Source organism: Lepus europaeus, chromosome 8 (assembly GCF_033115175.1).
Source record: "Lepus europaeus isolate LE1 chromosome 8, mLepTim1.pri, whole genome shotgun sequence".
In the NCBI taxonomy this organism is placed as follows: Eukaryota; Metazoa; Chordata; class Mammalia; order Lagomorpha; family Leporidae; genus Lepus; species Lepus europaeus.
Window position 1 is genome coordinate 75,148,600 of NC_084834.1, and position 27,056 is coordinate 75,175,655.

Genomic DNA, 27,056 nt, shown 5'->3' on the forward strand with positions numbered 1-27,056 from the left:
TAAACTGAGTCATGAAGACATAGAGCACCTAAAGAGATCGATAACCAAAATGGAGATTGAATCAGAAAAAAAAAAAAAAAAACCTTTCCAACAAAGAAAAGTCCAAGTCCTCATGGCTTCACTGATGGCTTATACCAGACATTTAAAGAACTAACTCCAATTCTTCTCAAGCTATTCAAAACAATTGAAAGGGAGGTAATCCTTCTGAACTCCTTCTATGAAGCCCGCACCACCTTAATTCCTAAGCCAGAAAAAGAGATGACAGAGAAAAAAAACTATAGACTAATATCCTTGATGAACATAGATGCAAAAATCCTCAACAAAATACTAGCCAATCAGATCCAACAACACATCAGAAAAATCATTAACCCGGACCAAGTGGGGTTTATCCCTGGTATGCAGAGCTATTCAACATCCGAAAATCAATAAACATGATTATTCACATTAACACACTGAAGACCAAAAAACATATGATAATTTAAATAGATGCTGGGAAAGCATTTGACAAAATTCAACACTATGTTATGAAGAAAGCCTTAAGCAAAGTAGGTATAGAAGGAACATTCCTGAACATAATTAAAGCAATTTATAACAAACCCACAGCCAGCATCCTACTGAATAGGGAACATATAGAGGCATTTCCATTAAAATCTGGAACTAGACAGTGATCCGACTGTCACCATTGCTATGTAATATAGTTCCTGAAATGTTTAGCCAGAACCATCAGTCAAGAAATCAAATGGATATAAATAGGGAAGAAAGAAGTTGAACTATCCCTATTTACTGATGACATGATTATATATATTGGGAACCCAAAATACTTCATGAAGAAACTATTGAAACTCATCAAAGAGTCTGGTAAAGTAGCAGGATATAAAATCAACACAGAAAAATCAATAGCCTTTGCATATACAGACAATGCCATAGCGGAGAAAGAACTAAGATCAATTCCATTCATAATAGCTACAGAAAATTTAAATAACTTGAATACCTTGGAATAAATTTAACCAAGGGTGTCAAAGATCTCTACAAAGAAAATTACAAAACATTAGAGAGAAATAGAAGAAGACATAAAAAAGTGGAAAAATCTTCCATGTTCATAGATTGGAAGAATCAACATCATCAAAATGTCCATACTACCAAAAGCAATTTATAGATTCAGTGTGATCTCAATCAAAATAACAACAATATTTCTTTTCAAATCTAGAAAAACTGATGCTAAAATTCATATGGAAACACAAGAGACCCTAAATAACTAATGAAATCTTAAATAATAAAAAAAAAAAGTTGGAGACATCACAATACTAGACATCATGACATACTATAGAGCAGTTATAATCAAAACAGCCTAGTACTGGCACAAGAACAGATATGTAGACCAATGGAGCAGAATAGAAACTCCCAAAATAAATCTATGCATTTGAAACCAACTTGATTTTGGCAAAGGAGCAAAAATCAACTCCTGGAGTCAAGACAGTCTCTTCAACAAATGACACTGAAAACTGGATCTCTGCATGCAGAAATATGAAATAAGAGCCCTACCTTATACCTTACACAAAAATCCACTCAAAATGGATCACAGACCTAAATCTACGATGTGATACCATCAAATTACTAGAGGACATTGGGGAAACCCTACAAGACATTGGCACGAGGAAAGACTTCTTGGAAAAGACCCCAGAAGCACAGGTAATCGAAGCCAAAATTAACAAGTGGGATGACATCATACTGAGAAGCTTCTACATGGCAAAAGAAACACTCAGCAAAGTGAAGAGACAACTAACAGAATGGGAGAAAATATTTGCAAACAATGCAACTGACAAAGGACTAACTTGCAAAATCTATAAGGAACTCAAGAAACTCAAAAACAACAAAGCAAACAATCCAATTAAGAAATGGGCAAAGGAACTGAACAGACATTTCTCAAGAGAGGAAATTCAAATGGCCAATAGACACATGAAAAAATGCTCAGGATCACTAGCCATCAGGGAAATGCAAATCAAAACCAAGATGAGGTTTCACCTCACATCTGTTAGAATGGCTCTCATACAGAACTCAAATAACAACAAATGCTGGTGAGTATATGGGGAGAAGTGTACCTTAATTTGCTGTTGTGGGAATGTAAACTGGTACAGCTACTGTGGAAGACAGAATGGAGATAGGAAGCTGAATATAGACCTACCATATGACCCAGCCATCCCACTCCTGGGAATTTGTCCAAAGGAATTGAAATCAGCATATGAAAAAGTGATCTGTGCCCCCATGTTCATTGCAGCTCAATTTATAATAGCTAACATATGGAATCAATCCAGATTTCCATCAACTGAAGACTAGATAAAGAAATTATGGTATATATATATACACTATGGAATACTACACTGCAGTAAAAAAGAATGAAATCCTGTCATTTACAACAAAGTGGATGCAACTGGAAACCATTATACTTAGTGAAATAAGCCAGTCACAAAAGGACAAATAGCATATGGTCTCTGATCTGTGGTAACTAATGGAGTACTTAAAGTCTAATCTAAATGAGTGAAACTGACACTTTGAGATGTGACCATTTTGAACAGCCCTTGCCTTAACTGTCCGGGAACAATGTTTTTCTTGTTTGTTTGTTTGTTTTTGTTCTTCTTTTTTTCCTTCATACTAATTGGTGAATTCTGTACTTGGTGTAGGATTAATCTAATAAGTATAAAAATTAACTGAAGATTCATCTCTGTAAAAAATAAGAATGGTCCGCCTGCAGCGCTGGCACCCTGGGTTCTAGTCCCCTTGGGGTGCTGGATTCTGTTCTGGTTGCTCCTCTTCCAGTTCAGCTCTCTGCTGTGACCTGGGAAGGCAGTGGAGGATGGCCCAAGTGCTTGGGCCTTGCACCCGCGTGGGAGACCAGGAGAAGCACCTGGCTCCTGGCTTCGGATTGGCACAGCGTGCCGGCCGCAGCGCGCCGGCCGTATTGGCCATTTGGGAGGTGAACCAACAGAAAAGGAAGACCTTTCTCTCTGTCTCACTTTCTCTCACTGTCTACCTTTGCCTGTCAAAAAAAATAAGACTAGGAAAGGAAGAGAGAGGAGGAAGAAAAGTGGGAGTATGGCTGAGAGGGAGGTTGAGGGGGAAGAAGCATCATGTTTCCAAATCTGTATATATTACATGCAAGAAGTTGTATTCCTTAAACAAAATAAAAAAGATGCTTAATATTCCATACTGAAAATGTATCACAGTTGATTTCAACATCTGCTTCCAATTTACAGGTTTTTTTTTATTAATCTGAAAAACAAAATGAGGTGATGTTTTATTGTTGTCACTCACTCTTATGCTTGAGTTTGTTTGGACTGCTATGACTAACTTCTGCAGCCTGGTTGGCTTATAAGTCACCTGGTTTTTTTTTTTTTTTTCCCTCATACTCAGGCAACTGGGGAGTTCAAGATAAAGGGGCTGGTGTGTTCTGTGGCTGGTGAGAATTTGCTTCTTGGTTCATAGATAGTCATCTTCTTTCTTCTGGCTGAGTCCTTACATGGGATTCCTTTTATAAGAATATTAACACTATTGTGCCCTTATAAATTGGACAAGATTAATAACTTGGCAGAGCCTTCATGGCCTAAGCACCTACCAAAGGCCCCACCTAATATCATATCAGGGGCCAGCAGTGCAAGAAATGAATTTTGGGACACACAAATGTTTAGTCTACAGCATCTTACCAGACCAAAAGGATCATTCAGGGGCAGGCATTTGGTGTAGTGGTTAACAACACTTGGGATGCCCATATCTCATGTTGGAGTGCCTGGATTTGATTCCCTGCCCTGCTCTTGATTCCAAGTTCCTGCCCATGTGTAGTCTGGGAGGCGGTAGGTGATGGCTCAGGGGATTGAACCCCTACCACCCATAGTGGAGACCCAGATGGGTTCTAGGCTCCTGGCTTTGACCTGGCCCATGCATGACTGTTGTAGGCATTTGAGGAATGAACCTGCAGATGAAGCATCTCTGTTTGTCTCTCTCTCCCTTTCTCATGCGCTCTCTCTCTCATTTTGTGGTTCAAATAAAACAAATAAATTAACTAAAAAAAGATAAGTCAACACCAATTCCAGGCTTTACCATTACCTTTAATGTATTACTTAAAGATTGATTGAATTACTAGTGCTTTCTTCTACCATATTTTTAACTCGTTTGACTATTTATACCTTGCTTGATCCCTGCAAAGATTTGAGATGTCTTAAAAAAACTAATGTCTACAACGTGATGAAGATATGGAAAACATTGAAAAGAAAATGAGTGATGTGAAGCTGGAGTAAATGGCAGAGGGAGACATTCCAGGGGGGCGCTTTGGCGCCAAGGTCGTCGATCTGAGTGCTCCAACTCCAGGCCATTCAGGTCCATCCTCGGGTCCTGAATTCATCTATTCACTCTGTCATGTGACCCGGGCATGGACTCTCTTATTCTCTATGGTCACCAAGGAGTTGCTATCATCAATATAGGGTGGGCATGAAATGAGGTGTGGTGAAAGACCACAGTAGATGTGGCTCTGTGGCCTCAGCAGGGATAACTCAAGTGGCTGGAGTGACTTGAAGGAGCTGGAGTTTTACGTCCAAGACAGTTTCTTCACTTACAATGTCCTTCGCAGACTGAGATGTCCAAAGAACTGGTCCAGCTGGATGGTTGATGGCACCATGACGATCTCAGGGCAGTCATAGTTCTATGTAGGCTGTCTGGCTTCACAGGGGAAGAAAGGCAGACGCTGCGTGGAGGTTAATGACGTCATGTTAGAAGTCACAGGATACGGCCTCCTCTGCACTCGTCTGCCCAGAAGCATCATGAGACGGCCCATCTTCAGGGCACATGCACATGGGCTTCAACTCGCTTTCTTTTTCAAGACTTATTTTATTTATTTGGAAAGCAGAGTTACACAGAGAGGGAGAGACAAAGAAAGAGAAAGAGATATTCTATCTGCTGTTCTACTACCCAAATGGCTACAATGGTCAGGAATGGAACCCATCCAGGTTTCCAGGGGAGGCAGGGGCACAGATACTTGGCCATATTCTACTGCTTTTCCAGGCACATTATTAGGGAGCTCGATGGAAAGCATAGGAGCCTGGACTCAAACCGGCGTTCCCGCAGGATGCCAGCCTTGCAAGTGGTGGCTTAGCTCTCTGTCCCACCATGTCGGCTCTTGGTCTTCACTTCCTGACAGGAGGAAAAGTACAGAATTTGCAGTCACTGCAGAGGAGTTCTCATCCACTGTGTCTGGGGAGCTCCTATGTGCATTGTATCAAAGAGGAATACTTAGAAGCTAATAGGCCATGAATTTTGTGTAAGAGTTTCTCTTGAAAATGAGGTTGACTGGAGTAGGAATTTAGACTAGTGATTAAAATTCCTGTGTCCATCAGAGTACTGGCTTTGATTCCTGGCCATAGCTCCTGAATCCAGTTTCCTGCTAATGTGTACTCCAGGAAGCAGCCATGATAGCTTAAGTAATTGGGTGCCTGCCATCTGTCCTAGGGAGACGTGGACTGCATCCCCTGCTCCTGGTTTTGACCTCAGCCCATCCCTGTGAGAATTTGGGGAATGAACCAGCTAATGGGAGTTCTGTGTCTGATTCTCTCTGTCTGCATCTCAAATAAATAAATAAATAAAATTTAAAAATGGGGCTGACTACGTTCTGAGTCTAACCAGCAGGATCATACACTTAGAGATTATAGGCATCAAACTGTCAAAGTCGGGCAAAACATTGACTAAATCCTACAATAATTCTTTTTCATTTTTAAAATTTTATTTGAAAGGCAGAGTGTCAGAGAGAGAGAGAGAGAGAATTCTTCCATCAACTGATTCACATCCCAAATGTACACAATGGCCAGGATTGAGATGCCAAATTCAGGAGCCAGAGACTCATCCAAGTCGGTCACCGGGGTGGCAGGGACCCAAGTACTTGAAGCATCATCTGCTGCCTTCCAGGATGCACACGAGCATGAAGTTGGATCAGAGGGGAGGTGGACTGGATTCAGATATGGGATGCCATGCTTCAACCCTTTGTGCCACAATGCCCATCCTGAAAGAATTCAATGTTATGTATTTGATTCAGCTCTTCCTCCTCCTCTTCCTTCTTTAAAGATTTATTTATTTAATGGAAAGGCAGAAAGAGGGAGAGAGGGAGAGAGGGAGAGAGGGAGAGAGGGAGAGAGAGAGAAATCTTCTCTCTGCTGATTCACTCCCCAACTGCCACAACTGCTGGGCTGAGCCAGGCTGAACCTGGGAGGGTGGAATGCCATCTGGGTCTCCCATATAGGTGGGAGGGGGCCAAATACTCGGGCAATCTTCTGCTGCTTTCCCAGATGCATTAGCAGGGAGCTGGATCAGAAGTGGAGCAATTGCAACTTGAATTGGCACCCATTTGGGATGCTGGCATTGCAGGTGGCAGCTTAGCCTGCTGTGCCATAATGCTGGCTCTTCAATCAGCACACCTAAAGCCAGCCTTCTAAAGGTAAAAAGTTTACTACTAGAATCAAGGTAAAAGTCCTATACTGGATCAAAAATAAACAATAAAGCTGAGAAAAGCAAGCACAGACTTTCCAGAGGGTCGTGTGTGATTTGGACTTTCGTTGTCTTACTCATCACATTAAGACTGTGGATTCTTTATAATCTTTATTAGTGGTTCTAACAGTGAAGTATAGCCCTATGTAAAAACACATATTAAATCTTGGGTTTTCAATGAAACTAGAAGTTTCTAGTAAAACCTTGGCCAAGGGGTGGGTATGGGATCAGGTACTCAGGAATAAAGTGAATTATTAAGATCACTGTTTTCCAGTAATTCACAGTGTGATGCATATTTCAGATATGTGAACAGATAAATTGCAACAAAAGGCATTGCTTCTAAAGGACCCAGATGACCCCAGAAGGAGATCAACTGGCTGGGGTGCAGACCAGATTAGCCCTTTTAATCAGTTCCTTTCTGTCCACAGCTAAACCTCTGAACCTTATCTCCTGATAAGCCTTCTAGAATGTCTCTGATAGATTTTAAACTCCGATTTTTCCACTCCCTAGTTTTTTTGGTTTAATGACTCTCTTTTTTTTCCTTTTTGCCTCACATTACCCCTCTTACTGTGCTTCTTGTCTCTGTGTTTAAAAGTCTGAAGGTGGGGTGAGTGTTATGCGTAGCTGGTAAAGCTGCCACCTGTAACATCAGCATCCTTTGTGGGCACTGTTTAGAGTCCTGGCTGCTCCACTTCTGATTCAGCTCTCTGCTAATGTTCCTGGGAAAGCAGCAGAGGATGGCCCAAGTGCTTGGGCCCCTGCACTCAAGTGGCTTTGTCCTTTCCCAGCTGCCTATTAATACATTCTGGCAGGAAGCTGCTGATCAAGTGCTTGGGTCCCTGGCACCCATGTGGGATTTCCAGATGGAGTTCCTGCCTCCTGGCTTCAGCCTGACCCAGCCTTGTCCATAGATTATTGCAGCTATTTGGGGAGTGAATCAAGGATGAATGATTCTCTTTCTTTCTCTCAGTGTGTGTGTGTGTGTGCATGCGTGTGTTTGTGTTTATTTGTGTCATTCTGCCTTCCAAATAGATGAGCATAAACATTTTTTTTTTTTTGCGGCGCTGGCCATAAACAAAAAAAATTTTTTTAACTTTTATTTAATGAATATAAATTTCCAAAGTACAGCTTATGGATTACAATGGCTCCCCCCCCCCCATAACTTCCCTCCTACCCGCAACCCTCCCCTTTCCCACTCCTCTCCCCTTCCATTCACATCAAGATTCATTTTCAATTCTCTTTATATACAGAAGATCAGTTTAGTATATATTAAGTAAAGATTTCAACAGTTTGCCCCCACATAGCAACACAAAGTGAAAAAAAATACTGTTGGAGTACTAGTTATAGCATTAAATAACAGTGTACAGCACATTAAAGACAGAGATCCTACATGATATTTTTTAAAAAATTGATTAATTTTCTATGCAATTTCCAATTTAACACAAGGTTGTTTTTTTTCCATTTTCAATTATCTTTATATACAGAAGATCAATTCAGTATATACTAAGTAAAGATTTCATCAGTTTGCACCCACACAGAAACACAAGGTGTAAAAATACTGTTTCAGTACTAGTTATAGCATCACTTCACATTGGACAACACATTAAGGACAGATCCCACATGAGAAGTAAGTACACAGTGACTCTTGATGTTGATTTAACAATTTGACACCTTGTTTATGGAGACAGTAATCTCCCTAGGCTCTATTCATGAGTTGCCAAGGCTATGGAAGCTTTTAGGTTTCGCCGACTTTGATCTAATTCCGACAGGGTTATAGTGAAAGTGGAAGTTCTCTCCTCCCTTCAGAGAAAGGTACCTCCTTCTTTGATGGCCCCATTCTTTCCACTGGGATCTCACTCACAGAGATCTTTCATTTAGGTCATTTTTTTTTTTGAAATTTTTTTTTTAAAATTCATGGAAAAATACGCTAAGAAACTGATCAAAAGTCACCTGACTGGAAAGGCTTTCTTAATTTACTCAGGGTTTAAAGCAGCCCATATTTGCCTGAGGCAAGCATGTAATTCTAAGAGCCTCAGAAGCATCCTGCAGAGCATCCAATTCCTTGCAACAGACAGGAGGTTCATCTAACTGCCTCCCAGAACCCCAACATTCAACAACTTGTCCAGAATATAATCCCTATTCAGTTTGTACATTTTTAATGAATAAGTCTCTCACCCTCAGACTTTTTTTTTTTAAAGATTTGTTTTATTTATTTGAAAGGTACAGTGAAAGAGAGAGAGAGGTCTTCCATCTACTGGTTCATTCCTCAAATGGCTGCAATAACCAGGGCTGGATCAGGCTGAAGCCAGGAGGCAGGAACTCCATCTGGATCTCCCACATGGGTGGCAGGGACCCAAGAACTTGAGCCATCATCAACTGCCTGCTATGGTACATTAACAGGCAGCCGGATTGCCAGGACTTGAACTGGCTGGATGACATGGGACATGGGCAGGTGGCAACCTAATCCACAGCACAATGCCCAACCCAAATCTACTTTCTACTTTTTTTTTTAAATGAAAAATAGGAATTTTCTAGGTGAAGATGGAGGTAGAGTGAGGAAGATCAGATATTTAAGCACAGGATACAACACATGCAAACATTTGGAAGGACCTGGCCAGTTTGAGGGAGGGACAGCTTTTTTCCTTCATACCATTTGTTGAACTCTTTACTTAGAATAGGGTTATTCTTGTGTATATAGTGTATAAAGTTATATATAGTGTATAAAGTTAATTGCAAATATATCTTTGTAAAGAATAATAATGGGAATGGGAGAGGAAGGATGAAGAAGGGTGGGAGTGCGGGTGGGAGGGAAGGTGGGTGAGAAGAATCATTATGATCCTAAATTTATACATATGAAATACATGAAGTTTGTATACCTTAAATAAAATGTTTTATTTAAAAAATGTGAAATTTAAAGGTATGGAGGAGAGAAATAGATTGAGGTTATGTTGGGAAGGGCCTTGTCTGGCCCTTCTGATTAAATTTGAACTTAAACTATGGGAGGGAGAGAGACCAGAAATTGATAAGCAGGATTGTGATAAAATTCTATTTGACTTTTAAGGAGAAAACCTGGGAGGATGATTGCAGGAATGGGGAGAGGACAAGGAGAGGGAAGATCATGAGGAGACTCTTGCATTAGCCTGGGTTGGAAAGTTGGAGTGAAGTGATCAGAAGAGGGGGTGGTAAGCAGAGGTTAATTCTAAGACATCATTTAAAGGTGGAATCAAGAACCCTTGGCAACCTATTTGCATAGAAGACTTAAGACATGCTAAGATCATGAATCTAAGATGGGCAAAGGAGCAAGAGGAGCAAATTTTGTGACTAAAATGATGCCAAGCTTTGTTTTAGATACTGGGATATACAAGAGAAGAGCAACAGAAAGCAGCTGGAGGAGACTAGATCAATCTGAATCTAAAATGGGAGAGTGGATGGGCTGGCAACCCACTCTTGGAGTCTCTAAAGAGGCCAGAGGAGAGAATATCCAACAAATATTTTAGAAATAAGAGAAATGTGTCAACATAGAGGTGGAAGCAGCAAACCACCGGGAGAATCAGCAATGATTAGCCTCCTGGAAGGAAGAAGAGGTCAAATACTGGAGGAATTTTAGTTTGTTGTTGACCAAATTTCTGTGAGCGCCTGGCAGTACTGGTGCATGCAAAAATAGAGACAGAATAAGGGTCAGTTGTCAGCCCTGCTTGGGAAGTTGCCCTGATGGCAGTACCGAAGGTAATACACTATGTGGTTTCTGGCCTTTCCTTTTTGTTCTTGTTTTCAGGAATTAGAATGGATTTAGAATAATTCACAGATTGCCCTTACTCTTGAGAATGGGAGGATTTTAGTACCTTAGTACACTATTTATAAAAACCATGTGAGACATAATCTTTGCATATTGAAAAATAAACACTTTAGCTTTCTTGTTAAATTAATTTTTCACTTTCTGTGGCTAAATTTCATTTGTCCAGTGTGTTTGGTTGAACATTCCTTCAGTTTTCTGACAAAAAGTTCTATTGTATTACAGATGATTTTAAATACACACATTATGAAATTTTATTATGGAAGATATTTCAGAATATTCAATAACTTTCTCCCCAAGAGAGCTGTGAGAATTTTCTCTCCAGACATTAATATGCATGGTGACCTGAAGACTTTTGTTCAAATGTCATTGTTTCAAGAGTTTATCTATTCATTTAGTTTACTTTAGGAGGTACATTAGCTACAAATGTCTTGTCGTTTAGCATGAGTCATTTAATTTGCACAGTCCTTTGGCACAAAGGATCTTGGCTCAGTTTGGATGCTAAGTGACACTTAGTGGGGTGTGGTGGAGTTAGGTAAGAAAGATACTGGCTGAGTGCCCCAGAAGGATTAATCTCCAAATGCTGATTGTCTAGCTGGATGAAAGCACTGACTTCAGATTAGAAGAAAGTATTGCGGTCACGTGACCTGGAAATAATGATAACAGGGAAAGAAAGTCACTATAAAACTCACCCCAATCAAATCCATGGTCTGCTCTATAGAAAGTGATATTGGGACAGAACTTCAGGTAACCCTGAAATTAACTCTTCCAGGCTTAGTCTTTGCACTTCCTTATTGTTGATAATGTTTTCATTTTTGTCTTTTCCGAGAGATAAGATCCTTGTGATGACTCTTCTTTTAAAAGTAGGTGTTAATGAGCAGTGTAATTGAAGCCTTTCCTGTTTGGCTTATAAATGAAAGTACTTCATTATGTTCATTTAACTAGGCTTTCTTTCAGATCATAATCTCTGTTGTGAAATACAGTGGCAGTCATCCAGCATCTACTGGCTTATATCTACTCAACTGTCTGTGTACAAGTTGCATTTTTCTTCCTTGATAGTAAGTATCTTTAGGGCAGGAAATGCTAGTTGTTCATTCATCCATCCATCCAGTCAGCAACTGAGTCTCTATGTGTCAGGAACAGTAATGGACTTAGGAATGAATGAGAAATAGTATTTCCCCTCGAGGAGCTCATAATCCCATACAGGCAGAAATTTCCAACTGTGTCTACACGTCAGAACCACTTCCAGGAAATCTATTTTTAGGGAATCATGTTGGGCTCTGACCTGGATGTGGGTAGATGTTTTTAAAACTTGCAAGTTATCCTTGTGGCTCAGCTTAGAATTAAGGCAGCTCAGTTATTGAATTGTTCAGTCATTCATTGGTTCATTTCACTGCTATGTATGCTATGAATTTATTTGCATGAAGATATATACTGTAAATCGTTATGTATAGAATACCAATTTGTTTAAAACCTGCCTGTGAAGTGCTGTTGCCCTTTACTCCTAATTCTTGGGAATATAGCTCCCAATGGCCTGGAATGGTGTAAATCTTTTTAATGTGCTATGTAGATGTAGCATAATAGTTAAACCATAGATGTAAATCATTTTAAAATCAAGTATGTACATGAGTACTCTACTGTATTATAAATGCAGTTTACTTAGAATACAGAAAGTTTTTACTTAGAATACCGAATCCACAGCATATGGAAATGGCTTATTCAAGTGGTTTTCCTAAAATTACTGCCTTACATTCATTCAGACACCAAGTATTTATTCCATGCCTGCTGTATTCATTCCACTCTATTGAGCATTCTGAAAGGTACTGCAATTGTCAAAGCCATGTTTGATTCTTAGAGGACCTTCTTTCCCCACTGGAGGAAAATTGAAAGATAAAGGCTAGTGCTATAAAATAATTAGGAAGGAATTAAAGTCAATTGGGCATTACACTCAGCACCAATTGCATCAGAAAAGTATATGACAACATTTTCTTTTGTGGAGCAATTCAATTCTGTTGCTGTTTTTATTATAAGACAATGTTATATAGGCCTCACGTTTTCCTAACATAGTGGTTATCAAATCTGTTTGCCTTTTAATTCAATTTTCCATGAAGTTCTCCAGTAGTTCACATGTTTAAAATTATAATTGGTACTTCTATCAAGTGGCTTTGTAGTTGTTAAATGATGAGCCCTAGCGAGATCATTTGAAAGATTCACTTTGGCAATATAATAGTATTGTGTTTCTGTTCAATGGGAGATTCACTGCTGCTCAGACACCCACTCTGGAAATTGCTCTTCTCCCTCAAGTTCAAAAGAGATAAAAAATCTTCTTTTCCTTATAGAAAGTGTGAGATTGGGGCACAGAGGCAGACTGCCGAGGGCTCACATCAGAGTCCAGCTGCCGTCATGCAGGGAGGAGCAGTCTTCTGGAATAAGTAATTAGTGGCAGGTGCTGTGATGTTGCAAAGGTAGTCAATCTCCTTAAAAAATGCTATTGAGAAAATGTGATTTTTTTTTTTGATAGGTAGAGTTATAGACAGTGAGAGAGAGAGACAGAGAGAAAGGTCTTCCTTCTGTTGGATCACTCCCAAATGGCTGCTATGGCCAGCACTGCGCTGATCCGAAGCCAGGAGCCAGGTTCTTCTTCCTGGTCTCCCATGCAGGTGCAGGGGCCCAAGCACTTGGGCCATCCTCCACTGCCTTCCTGGGCCACAGCAGAGAGCTGGACTGGAATAGGAGCAATTGAGACTAGAACCCAGCGCCCATATGGGATGCCGGTGCCGCAGGCAGAGGATTAACCAAGTGAGCCACGGCGCTGGCCCCCAAATGTGATTTTTACAGTGAATTTTGAGCAGCAGTTCTTACAGTGGATTTTGTTTCCCAACAATATGAAAATCTGCAAATAAGACTTTGGAATAGAATGACATCTTGGCATAGACTAAATTTTCCAAATCCCCTTGTAGTTGTGTGTGCCTTTGTGAATGATTTCTTAGGAAAAGGATGTACGTAGAAGGTTTGTTTGCAGTTTCTGGTTTCTGTCCTTGAAGGGAATGGTAACTCCCTCTGTTTTTTTCCTTCCTTTGCACCAGCTGGGACATGGACATGGTAGTGGAGTATCTTGGACTATGTGGATGCAGACAAACATGAAAAGAGCCAGGGATGCTGATGGCTCTACAGGGCAGTAGCACCACACCTGCTCAGACTTTTATGCCAGAGAGAAGCCGTCTATCACTTCTGAGCCCCTGCTACTTTATGCCTCTTTCATAAACAGCCTGTGCCATATCCTAATTCATTTCCCCCTCGGGGTCTTAGTTAATTGTGTTGAAGTAAATGCGGTTTCCTGAACTTGCAATTCAATTTTATATCTTTTTACCTTAACTATGTTGTTCTCTATATATTAACTGCATTTTCAAGCACTATTCCTCCATCAGACAGGTAAACTATTCATTTTTCAAAGATCAGATTAAATTTTATTCTCCCCTGATAGTCTTTCTTAATTGACATTCCCTTATAGAGGTGATTTTTTTATGGTCACCCTTTCTAACTTTGTACATAATTTTAATAATGACTTTATACATACTTTGTTGAGTACCTACTATGTACCATATACTATGCATACAATAGGTCATTTAATCTCATAATGGTATAAGTGTATGTGTGTGTGGGGATGTGTTTAAGAGATGAAAAAATTCAGGCTTGGAGAGGGAGACTAGGTAATATTTCCTCATTCATAATGTTAGAGAGTAAGCAGTAGGACTGGAACTCAAACACAGATTAACTTGTTCCAAATCCATATTCCATGTACAGTGTCCCTATTAGAGCTGCTTTCATGTGGTGCCACATTTATTAGTAACATGAGTTTCTTATCCATTTATAGACTGAATTCTTCACATATAGCTCATTGTGGGAACTCAATAGATAAGTTGAATAACTAAACTCAATTTTTCTCATCAGTTGTTTTTCAAAGCTGTGATCTACCTCCAGGATTAGCACAGTACTCTAGGTGCAGAGCCAAGGACAACCACTCCGTATTGTATTTTGATTTCTCATATCTGTAATTGATGTAATTCTCCACACCCTAGGTTAGGTTTTGTTCCTATTAGAGATGCCAAAACAAAATACCATGGACTGGATTGTTTAAACCATAGAAATTCGTTTCCACATAGTTTGGAGGCTAGACATTCAAGATCAGAATGTCAGTAGGATTGGTTTCTGATGAGGCCTCTCTCCTTGGCTTGTAGATGGCTGTCTTCTCACATGAACAATCACATCTAGTACCTCTCGCTCTGTAAGGAGACCAGCTGTATTAGATTAGGGCTCATCCTTATGTCCCATTTAACCTTAATTTCCACGTTAAATAGAATCACATTGAGGGTTGGAGCTTCAACATGAATTTTGGGGGTACACAATTCAGTGCACATAGATAGGATATTAGAAGATCTGGAGAAAGTAGCACATTCTTCAGTGCCTGAGTCAAGAAAGAGCATTGTGGTAAGGACTTGAACTGCAGAGTCAGAAGACGGGGTTGAGCATGAGCTCTGCTGTCAACCAAAGGGTCATTTGTGCAAGTCACCTGATTTTTTCGTCCATTTTCTCATCTATAAAATGAAGATAGCAATATCTGACTTGCAGGGATAGTTGGGAAAACATAATGAATTCTTTCTTGTGACAAAAAGTTATTCTTGAGCTTCCTATCAGTTCTCAGTGATCTACTCTGTACTCTCCTTTATCCTAATCCTTCCTGAACTTGATGGTGTATTGTTTTTGTCTGTTGTGGCTGTTGCCATATTTCTCTGTCATGTCTTTTCTGACTACAGAAAAGTTCCCTGTATCGCTGATTCTGCCTCACACATCCTAAATGTTTTTGTGTGTGTTTGCTTAAATGCTTACCTTGCATGAACTTAAGTAAAAGCATGTTGGTGCTTGGGTCCTTCCCTTCAGTTTCCACCAAGCAGCTTGCAATTTGCCCCACTTTATTTAAATCCATTCTTTCCATTTCTTCTTCCCAAACCCAGTTCCTGCACACTTAGGAATTAAGATACTTGTATATGGCCTGCCCGTCAAACAATGCACAATAAGTACATACATTAGAGTAAACTAAAGGCAAAGGTCTACCTTCACATTATGACTAACGACCTGCAGATTGGGGTGGGGTGGCAACGGTATCACATTCAAAACCACACACATTTTAGGAGAGAATTTTTGCTCCAGTATCATTAAAAGGAAAGAATGATATGGTGTAGCTAGTTAAAGTTGAGGTGGGCTGGAACTCTTGTATCCTGGCAAATTGATGCTGTCTCTAACTATTGGCTTGATATGCTCACCTTCCCAGGACATACCTGTTGCATCTGGGACCAGGCTGGGTGCCTAGATCCCACCTCAGGTGTATACCTGATTAGGGTACCACCTCCTTTTCTTATAAAAAGAGGTAGATGGCAGGAACAAACTCTTTGTGCCACAGCCTTGCTTAGATGTCCTGCTCTGGTCTTCTTTCTTTCTGCTGTGAATTGGCTTCGCATGGACCTCTCTCACTCTTGGAAAGACCTCTCCCATTTTCACTTATAGGTACCATTCTTGCTTTTTCTTTTTCTTACTTTTTTTATGGGCAACTCTTTGGCTCACTCATAATGGTATTTCTCAGTGTGGTGCAGCCCACATTTATGCATGAATTTATGTTTATAACCTCACTGTTCATAAATGCTGTTCCTATTTGCACACAGTACCAGTCTCTGCTTAGTGTTTTTACCTCTGAGGGAGACAAGAACCTGCATGGGAAATTAATGTATTCATTGCCCACATCAAGAAATCATAGAGAAGGTATTTTTTTTGAAAATATCATCCATTTGAAAATCCTTTAAGCTAAAACTTCTTATTACTGTGATAAATCATAGAATCAAATTGAAGCATAAATGTGCTTTGCAAAAACCTCTTTTCCAGCCTAAAATTTGAAAACTCAATTGCTACCAAAAAAGTTTTTCTCTCCAATATGTTCTTCGCATACTTTTGCCTGAAGGAGTCATGAGGGTTTGTGATGCCAACTCATTGTAACTGCTTCTTAGTCTCCTAATACTTCTAATCTTCATAATGGGGATAACAGCAATAGTTTCTCCTTCCTCACAGTTTTGTTTTTGAATACTAAGTGCCATAATATTCAGAAAGTGCTTTACCAACTGGAGGGACAATGTGTGAAATGTTCTTTCCCCAACTGTCTGGTGAATATCAATTTATGTTTATGCCAGATTAAATATCACCTCCTCTGTGGAGCTATTTTTTCCCCTTACCATGATTGTTGAGTGAAGGAATGGATAAAGTAGGCAGCTCTACTATTGGTGGATTTAAAAGAGCATGCATGGATACTTTGCGGAAGTCCTGTAGGTGGCCATTAGCCCTTGTTTCTCTAACTTTGGAAGTACAGAACCATGACCATGTCTGGGCACAGAACTGAACTGACTTCTTATCCTTTCTTCCTTCTTACCCCATTGCTCATTAGTGTCATATGGAAAAATCATAATTTGGAGTATTTAGATAAATCAGAGATCCTTCCCTTCCCTCCCTCTCTCCCTCCCTCCCTCCCTCCCTCCCTCTCCTCCCTCCTACCCACCTACCTTTTCCCTTCCTCTCTCTTTTCTTTTTTCTTACAGTTCATTAGTCACATATTTATTGTTTAGTGTTTGTTATTTATTGTGCCCTGAATTCATAGGGAATAGAGTTCCAGCAGCTCAGTCTACTTTCACTGGTTCTGTCACAGTAGGCTTCTCTGGGTGGAGTAGGCTGGTGCTTCAGTTGAACTCAGGCACCTTCTTCTTTGGCTTCTTTATTTTTCTGATCATTTTCCTTCACATGTCTCAGAAAGCTGTCTCTGCTCTTGGAGTGATGAATTTGTTCAATACACACATCAGTTTCCTTGTCAAGAATCTTGCCCTTAGCTTGTTCACAACAATGCCATAAGCATGCTGGGTAACACTGTAGACTGTCCAAGTTTTGCTGTGGTGACACTTATGAGGCATCATTTTTGAACAATATGCATTCCCTTGATGTTAACATATCACCTTTCTTAAGAGGTGCTTGTATGTGGCCAATTGAACAACACCATGTTTTCTAAAAGGCCTAGAGAACACGTATGGGTACCCTGTCCTCTTTCCCTTGCATTCGTCATCTTAGTGAATTATTGGAAGATGGTGGTTCTGGCTGAAAGGCCAATCAAGGTTTCAATCTTGATATGGCAACTGTCTACAGACTTGACATTGGGCAGCCTATTTCACAGGTATGAGTGCAGTGCTTCATGCATCAAAAGAAAAGGCAGCATCTACCTTTCAGATGGTTGTTAGGACAAGTGCTGTTGAGTGCCTGGCAAGTTGTAGGTGCTTGATGAGTAAAGCAGTTATTATCACCATTGATCTTCCATTGTGAATGGTAGAGCAATCTGTCTGTCAACATGGGGATCTGTCTCATGATTCTTTGAATCTAGTTGCTTTGTTGATTTGGGTAACTCTACCTGTGTTTGTGTGTGTGTGTGTGTGTGTGGTGTTCATTGTCATGTTCACCTGGCCCAGAGTATAGGCAAAGTCCTGCTCCTGAGGCTCTTTGGACCTGCTCTTATGAGAGAGGGAAAAAGAGCCTTTTGTTCTCTACTCAGCTAGACTCAGAGACAGGTTCGTAGAGGAAAGATTTACACAAAAGTTACAGTTGATGCAAGTGGTTTTCTTACAAAATTACTTGGCTTCTTTTTATACCCAAATTTGCTTTTTCTGTCTTTGTCATATTCTCTCATGCTTAGACTTCTTTATGACAGGGAAAGTATTATTATAAGTTGATTAAGGTGATTCATTTTTTCCAATTTACTTAGATATAAAGCTGTCACATTATGTTTTAATTGGATTTGGCTTGAGGGCAAGCAACCTCTCTGAGAGACTGGTATGTGGTCAGAACATTGCTGAATTCTAATGGAATGGATTTGCTTTTTTCTGAAATGGTGAACTTCCTAGGGTGCTCTGAGAGCCAATGCTGTTGCTGAGAAACCATGATGTGCTTCAGGGTTTACAATGCAAATAAGTACATTTCTTTGTTCCAAGTAATCATGAGAATCAATCTAACTCAACAGCATCTTGTTGTAGGTAGGAGAGTACCCATTTTTCTTCTGTTTTTCCTGTTTGAATGCCAAAGTTATATTTCTAGGGGAAAACAGGCATGGCCATCAAGCCTTCCAAAATCTGTTTCTGCCTCAGCCTCCCTCTGATTTTCACTTCAGCTCCAAAAATGACAAACCAGCTCTAACCCCTTTCACTTCCCAAGGCTGTTTTTTTAAAAAAGATTTTATTTATTTATATAGGCTAATCCTCCACCTTTGGCACCGGCACCCCAGGTTCTAGTCCTGGCTGGGGTGCCAGATTCTGTCCCAGTTGCTCCTCTTCCAGTCCAGCTCTCTGCTGTGGCCCGGGAGTGCAGTGGAGGATGGCCCAAGTGCTTGGTCCCTGCACCCGCATGGGATACCAGGAGGAAGCACCTGGCTCCTGGCTTTGGATCAGTGTGGTGCGCTGGCCGCGGCGCGCTGGCTGCAGCGGCCATTGTGTGGTGAACCAATGGAAAAGGAAGACCTTTCTGTCTCTCTCTCTCGCTGTCCACTCTGCCTGTCAAAAAAAATATTTTATTTATTTATTTGAGAAGTTGAGTTACAGACAGTGAGAGGGAGAGACAGAGAGAAAGGTCTTCCATCCGCTGGTTGACTCCCCAAATGGCCACAATGGCTGGAGCTGGACCAATCCAGAGCCAGGAGCCAGGAGCTTCTTCCAGGCTTGGGCCATTTTCCATTGCTTTCCCAGGCCACAGCAGAGAGCTGGATTGGAAGAGGAGCAGCCGAGAGTAGAACTGGTACCCACACGGGATGCTGGCACCACAGGTGGAGGATCAACCTACTGTACCACAGTGCCGGCCCCCTCAATGCTGTTTTACATTGCCCTGTCCCTGCTTTCCTCTACTTGCAGTTTCATCTACTTGCAATGTTCTACTTGTCCTCATGTCTATATAGCAAAATTCTATTCACTCATTTTAAAAAAGGATTTATTTTAAAGGCAGAGTTACAGAGGGGAGGAGGAGAGGGAAAAAGGGGTAGGAAGAGAGAGAGAGAGAGAGAGAGCGAGCGAGTGAGCTTCCATCTCTTGGTTCACTCCACAAATAGCTGCAACAGCTGAAGCCAGCCCAGGGCAAAGTGAAGAAGGAGAATCTTCATCCACGTCTCCCATGTGGGTGCTCAGCTGCTTTCCCAGGCACATTAGCAGGAAGCTGGATCAGAAATGGAGCAGCCTGGGTGAGAGCCCATGCCCATATGGGATGCAGTCATCACAGGCAATGGCTTAACCTGTTATGCCACAATGGTGGCCTCTATTCATTCATTTTTGAAGTCAGCTTTATTTTTTTTTAATGCAACATAAAAACTTTTACAAAAGCAACAAGTCAAACAGGTACTTATTCTAGAAGAGAAACTGAGTAGAGGAAATTTTATCTTGCAGTAACTCCTTGCAGTTGTATTTAACTGAACTCTGTTGCTATAAAGAATACAGCTCATGCACAGCTATGAATGAATGATTTGTGCATTTTTAAAATATTCACTGAATACTACTTTCAATGCACATATACATGAAATCTGAGAATGACTTAATTGACTGTCTCTAGCCATACCTCATTTTTGTTATCTTTCAGAAGAAGTCATCTAAAGAGAAGAATATGCCTTCCTGGCTTATGAGTCATGTGGTGACCCCATCCTAGGCTCTGCTGGGTGCCAAGTCTCCTCTACTCCTCTTCAGGCGTCAGATTAGCTGTGGGTGCTTAGCTGGGGAATTCTCTGGCTAATATGACCTGCCAGGACTGGTAGTGCTTGTCAAAGTACTGGTCTGAGTAACAGATCTGCTTGGGGCTGTCCCACCAGCACAGGAGCAGGCAGGGAGAGATGAGCGTGTGAAGAGAGGGCACAGCAACTGTACATCTACAACTTGACTGAAAATCAGCTGTAGAATTTACATACAAGAAATGTCACTAGCTGTAAGTGTATGTGGAATTCAGTGACTTTTGACATATACATATAGTCATGTAACCAGTACCATAATTGTGATATGGAACATGTCCCTGATAGATACTGCTCTGCTTTTTTTTAGCCTTTCATATAAATGGGGTCATTCATGGTACAGTGTTCTTTGTCCAGTGTCTTTTACATAGCATAACATGTGTGAGATTAATCTGTGATCTTGCCTGTATCAGTAGTTCATTCTTTTTTTTTTTTTTTTTTTTTTGACAGGCAGAGTGGATAGTGAGAGAGAGAGAGAGACAGAAGACAGAGAGAAAGGTCTTCCTTTGCTGTTGGTTCACCCTCCAATGGCCTCCATGGCCGGCGCACCTCACTGATCCGAAGGCAGGAGCCAGGTGCTTCTCCTGGTCTCCCATGGGGTGTAGGGCCCAAGGACTTGGGCCATCCTCCACTGCACTCCCGGGCCACAGCAAAGAGCTGGCCTGGAAGAGGGGCATCCGGGACAGAATCTGGGGCCCCGACCGGGACTAGAACCCGGTGTGCCGGTGCCACAAGGTGGAGGATTAGCCTGTTGAGCCGTGGCTCTGGCTAGCAGTTCATTCTTAACACTAAGAGATCACTCTATGGTCATACCCTGGTTTGTTTATCCATTCAACACTTGATGGGCATGTGGTGTTCCCTCTTCAAACTTTCTTTAGTTTCTTTCTGGCCATCTAGCTCTGTCACACAAAGCCAGAGAGACTTAGTATTTTCTTCCATATCAGGAGAAACAATGACTTATTTCCCTCTGTCTTGTAATTATTTGTATCTGAGCATGCTTGACCTAACAGGTGTTGTTATCCTTAACAGGAGAAATCAGATATATTCGTTTCCTTGTACCCACAGCTTATTGTACAATAAGCACTCAATAAATTTGCCTCACATGAGTGGCCAGACCCCTTCCAGCCAACCTCCAGTTTTGCCTGAAGCTAAATGAAGGATTAAAATTACAGCCATGTTGTGGATTGCCCCACTGCTTAGCTGTGAGTGTGACATGAGTTTATGACCCAAGTGGTGAGATGAGGAGGGAAATGCAAATTTGTGCCTGACATACAAGAAGAACTTGAATTTCCCAACAAGAAAAAAAAAATTTTTTGGCAGTTGGGACTGAATGAAATAAATGAACCATCCCTGGTTAGTTTCAGATTTACTGGCCTCTCAGGAACTTGAAGAGGGTGTGGCAGTTAAGCAATAGTGGAATCTCCACACACCCAATAAGTTAAGAATTCTGATTTTTCCCAAGTTCTGGATATGATCCAGGTCTTTTCATTAAACATCTATTAAGTTTCTCAATACTGGGATGACTGACAAAAAAGAGCACTTAATGAGAGAGAAATAATTTACACAAGGGCAGACAGAAAAGATTTCTAGCATAAGAATTTCAGTAAGTGCTGTTGTGTTCAAAGAGGATCTGAAATGCTTGCTACTGACTCACAGGTTTTCTCTCCCATTCCTCGTCACCACTGTTAGGTACAAATTCATTCTAATGGGTGGTTTTTTCCCCCATGTGGATCATATTTATCCTTGTCTACATCCAGTGAAGAGTTTTTTTTTAAAAAAGATTTTATTTATTTTATTTAGAGGTAGAGTTACAGACAGAGCGGGGGAAACAGAGAGAAGGGCCATCCGTCCACTGGGTCACTGCCCAATTAGCTGCCTCAGCCCTAGTGATGAGTTTAATATAAGCAGTGCAGAGTGGTTTGAGAGGTTCTAGGGAAAGGAATTCACAGGCAGTTAAGAGCAAAGTCCTGTACTACTGACTGGGAGGAGGAGAAGGAAAGGCATATAGACTCCTCCCCAGCCGGTAGGTGTCCCTGCCTGGTGCAACACCCCATAGCTTGAAGAGACACAGTCAAGCACATGTGTGTTAATCACAGGGCAACTGAACATTGAATGACTGTCTTTTAAGTTATGGTGTTGTATGGCTTTGCTTTACACTTTTTGAAAATAGTGTTATTTATTTTTATGTATTTAAAGAACTGAACAACAGAGAGAGAGAGAGAGAGAGAGGGAGAGGCTCAGAGATCTTCCACTCAATGGTTCTGTGCCCCAATTTGCCTGCAACATCAGGGACTGGGCCAGGTTGGAGCCATGAGTTTGGAACTCCATTCCGGTCTCCCGTGTGAGTGGCAGGGATTCAGGTACTTGAACCATCATTTGCTCCCTCCCAGGCACATTAACAGGAAGCTGGACTCAAACTGGCACTCCAGTAAGGAGTCCCAGGCGGGAGTTCAACCTGCTATACCACAATGGTTTACATTCTTTTAAGCCTGTTTCCTTCTCTGAAAAATGGAGACAGTCATATGCTTTCCTGAGCATGTGCCAAGGGTTTCACATTCATTGTCTTTGGTCCTTGATCTTGGAAACTGTGAAGTCTGAGGAACGAGGTAGTAATACTCCTGAAATCCTAACAGGTGAGTGAGTGGCTAAGCCAGGATTCACATCAGACCCGTTGAACTCCACAGCCTGTCTTGTTCTTCTGCATCTGAAGACCCTGTGTCCCAGTGCTGCTGTGACCGTGTAAGAGTGAGGGTGCCATGTGTAAAGCTGGCACTTAGCAGGCATCTCCAATGTGTTTCCACCCTTGCCCTTTACCTTGAGGACCAAACCCCTGCCCACATCAAAACTGGTTCCTTCTCCAAAATGCGTGTTTGTGTGCAAAGAAGTGATGGCCTTATGCACGTCAGTAGCAGTACTGATGATCAGTCAAGAAACAGATGTTCAGCTCTGCATCACTTTTCATTTCTTTAATGGAAACTCTGGTTCTATTTTGCTGTTGTTGTTGTACATTGGCAATAGATATAAGGGGAGGCCAAAAATTAAAGGGATGGGGAAAGTAGAAAATGTGGCACCAGGTCCAGCCCAGAAGGCAAGCTAGGAGCCTCCTCAGGAGGCATCAGGTGAAGGTAGAAAGTGCTGATGTGAAAATTCTCTCCACTGGGGAACTCAAAATGAACTGGGTGTTACAGGACGAGGACTCAACAGGCTGGGTGAGATGAGAGTTCTGCCTTATGAACTGTATACCTGTGGGTCAGAGCCTTATGGTCTAGGAAGATTTTTGGTTTGAGGAAAGGACATATAAGGTGTTCTCACATCGTTCATGGAAAATGCATATTGTGAAAAACACCATGCATAGATTGCAAGTTTTTTTCACCAATATAAACTTTTCTTTTTTTTTTTTTTAAAGATTTCTTTATTTATTTACTTGAGAGTTAGAGTTACAGACAGAGAGAGGGACAGACAGAGATCTCCCATCCTCTGGTTCACTCCTCAAATGGCTGCAATGGTTGGAGGGGAGCCAATCCAAAGCCAGGAGCCTTATTCTGGGTCTCCCACACAGGTGTAGGGGCCCAAGGACTTGGGCCATCTCCTATTGCTTTCCCAGGCCATAGCAGAGTGCTGTAGTGGAAATGGAGCAGCCAGGTCTCAAACCAGTGCCTATATGGGATGCTGGCATTGCAGACAGCAACTTTACCCACTACACCACAGCGCCAGCCCCTAAACTTATCTTTTAATTCCACTTTTCTGTATGCTTTTTGAAGTACTCTTGTATTTTCTGGTAACTGGCAATACCGAAAGATTCCTCAGGGTCACTGGATGACTTAGCAATGCAGTAATAACAGTATGCATCTAATCTCTGAAGGGCTTTCAGCTGTGTCTAATAGTCTAGTTCTGACAATTCTGGGGTGATGTGTTGACTGAGAATCTCTTTGAAGACAGCTTTGAACTGTAGTTTCAAATTAGAAAGAAAAAATAATCAATAACCAAAGAATAGCATGGCAGATAATGAGTCCTGGTTTTAGAGCACTGAGTAGTTCAGTGGGCTGCAAAATATATGACTGGAATATACACCAGGGAGAAAATGAGGAGATGAGCCTTCCTGGAGATGTTTCCAGTTAAAGACTCCTGTCTTTGTCCTTGCATCTTGCAGTACCCTAACTCATTTTAGCACATGGGAAAAATAGTTCATGAGCAGACAAAGATGGCCTGGGAGTCAGTTTAGTTATGTGCAGCACAATCCATCCCACACGTGTGTCTGCTGATTGCTAGCCCATCAGTGCTGGTCCATGTCTGCTTGTTGCCAGTGCTCTGCCAGCTCTGCTAAGTCACGGCAAGAGAAACATGGTTTCAGCTCCCCCTCTCCTGATGCTGCATCCTCACTACAAACACGCGAGCTCAGAAACCATGGTGACAAAGCTAAAATCCCACACCAGACCGTGACTTACGGCCCTGGGGATTAAGCATCCCAGGGGCTCAGCTCATGAAATAATGAGTGTCTCAAGAGCTTTTGCCATTCTTCAGTCTGGCCGAGACATGTTGTTCCATTAAAGAAGGCGTTACATCCAGGGATTTGATAGTGGAGATCTACTGATGGATCAGAACGACCTGTGGGCTTCTGGCAGGCTGGAGCCAGAGTGAGCAATGTAGGTCAGGACCCTGGACACTGACCGCTGCTGACCGTGACTTACTGTCTGAGGAGTTGTTGACCCAAAGAAATTGTCCTTAAAAAATTCTCTCAGTTGGCTTTTCAATCCAGGTAGGGGGCTAAGTGTTTTATATAAAATTCTTGAGTAGTTCCTTTGAAATTTGCATCTTGGTGTCTGTCTGATCATTCAAATTTGTATTTGATATCTTCTGTATCTTGGATATTTAGTTGCAGTTTCCAGTTTAGCATTCTAGAGTGTGTGTATATGCATGCACATGTGTGTGTACATGTGTGTGCATGTGTACATGTGCATTGTATGTGTGGAGAAAATGGACACCTGAGTCCATGTGATGCCAGCCTCAGGTTTCTATGCAATATCTTGGAACATGCCTATATTTTCTTTCCCAGGGCAATTACCATGTCTGTGTTACACTGTCTGGGGGTGGAGGAGGAATTGAGTGAGCAATCCTATGACCACCTATGTGGCAATGCTAGATCACACCCACAGCTCATCACGTACCAATGTCAGCACAGCATGCAATAGGGCCAAGGTGCCCTATGTTATGAGCTGCTTACTGTGGAAGTAGACTTAAGGCTCAGTACTGCTGCAACCAGAGTTGATGTAGCCAACATACGAGTTCAGTTCACTAGAGCCACCAGTCTCTGCTTGAACTGCACAAGTTAGTTGCTACTCAGCAATGATTTTCCAGACCCAAGACACAGTTCAGTGCTTAGTTTGATGCCATACTCCCCAGACACTGGAGTCCTGGAGTCCTGCTCCTGATTGGCAGAGAGGTGGTGAAAGCGATTCCTTGGCCACCTAGACTGACACTAAGCTGAGGTTTTGCAGTTACAAAGCTCTACACTGTGTTATGGATGCACACCAAACCCATGTGACGAATGGGAGTGATGTTGACTGGGACACTCAGTCATCCTACCAGGACACAGGTCTCAGCCTGATGCTGGGGAAGATGCTCTACTGTCTGAATCTGTGAGAAATAGCCTGGGGCTGGAAGGCACTGGGCTTTCTCTGGTATTGAATCTCAACAACTGCAGGCCTGACCCTGAACTTCAAGACAAAGTCCTAAGCTCCCTTTCCTGCTCTCCTCCTCAGAGGCTGGAATCTTTGCTGTTTGCCTAAGTATGGAGGAGGGTAATGAAGTGGTCTCTAGACTGGCTAAGGAGAGCCCAATGGTTCAATGTACAGGAGCAAGGCTGTGAGGCCCTGCTGATACTGGGTTTTGTAATCACAAACCTGACATTAGGTTTCGGGTCTAAAGTATGAATTTAATTCCCAATCCCTCTCTCAGGTGGGAAGCCTGGAGCTGCATTACTTGGTTTGTGGGAGGGGTGAGGTGGCAACTTCCATTTCTACCTTCTTCAATGTGTCTTTTCTGATTATACTAAAACCAGACACTCTGGTCTCTTACCTGGCTTCTTTAGCTCTTGAGAAGGAGACTTGGTATGTGAATAGCTGTTCAAATTGTCAGGTCTATGGGGCATTATTCAGAGTGTCTTACTCAGTGGACATCTTGGCCCAGCTTCCATAGATATTTTTTAAAATTTTATTTAAGGATTACAAACTTCATGCATTTAATATATACACATATTTAAGAACATTGTGATCTAAATAAGGAATGAGATGATCTCATTTCCTTCATCTGTCCAACATTTTTAATATGACAGTTTTTATTATTTATTTTTTCCAATATTTAATTTTTATTTTCATAATTATTTCATAGATACAATTCTAAGAAGATACCTATACTTGCCTCCCTTCCTCCCTTCTGCGACCCCTCTTCTTCTTTCTTTTTTCTTTAATTTTTGCAATAGTTTTTTTGTATTTCATATATAGAGTTTTTTTTTAAAGATTTATTTATTTATTTGAAAGTTTCAGTTACACACAGAGAGAAGGAGAGGCAGAGAGAAAGAGAGAGAGAGAGAGAGAGAGAGAGAGATCTTCCATCTGCTGGTTCACTGCCCCATTGCCTGCTACGGCCAGAGCTGTGCTGACCTGAAACCAGGAGCCAGGAGCTTCTTCCAGGTCTCCCACGCGGGTTCAGGGGCCCAAGGACTTAGGCCATCTTCTACTGCTTTCCCAGGCCATAGCAGAGAGCTGGATCAGAAGTGGAGCATCCAGGACTCAAATCGGTGCATATATGAGATGTTTGTACTGCAGGCGGCAGCTTTCCCCCTGTGCCACAGTGCTGGCCCCATATATACAGTTTTAAGAGCATAATGTTTTCCACCATACCCTCACT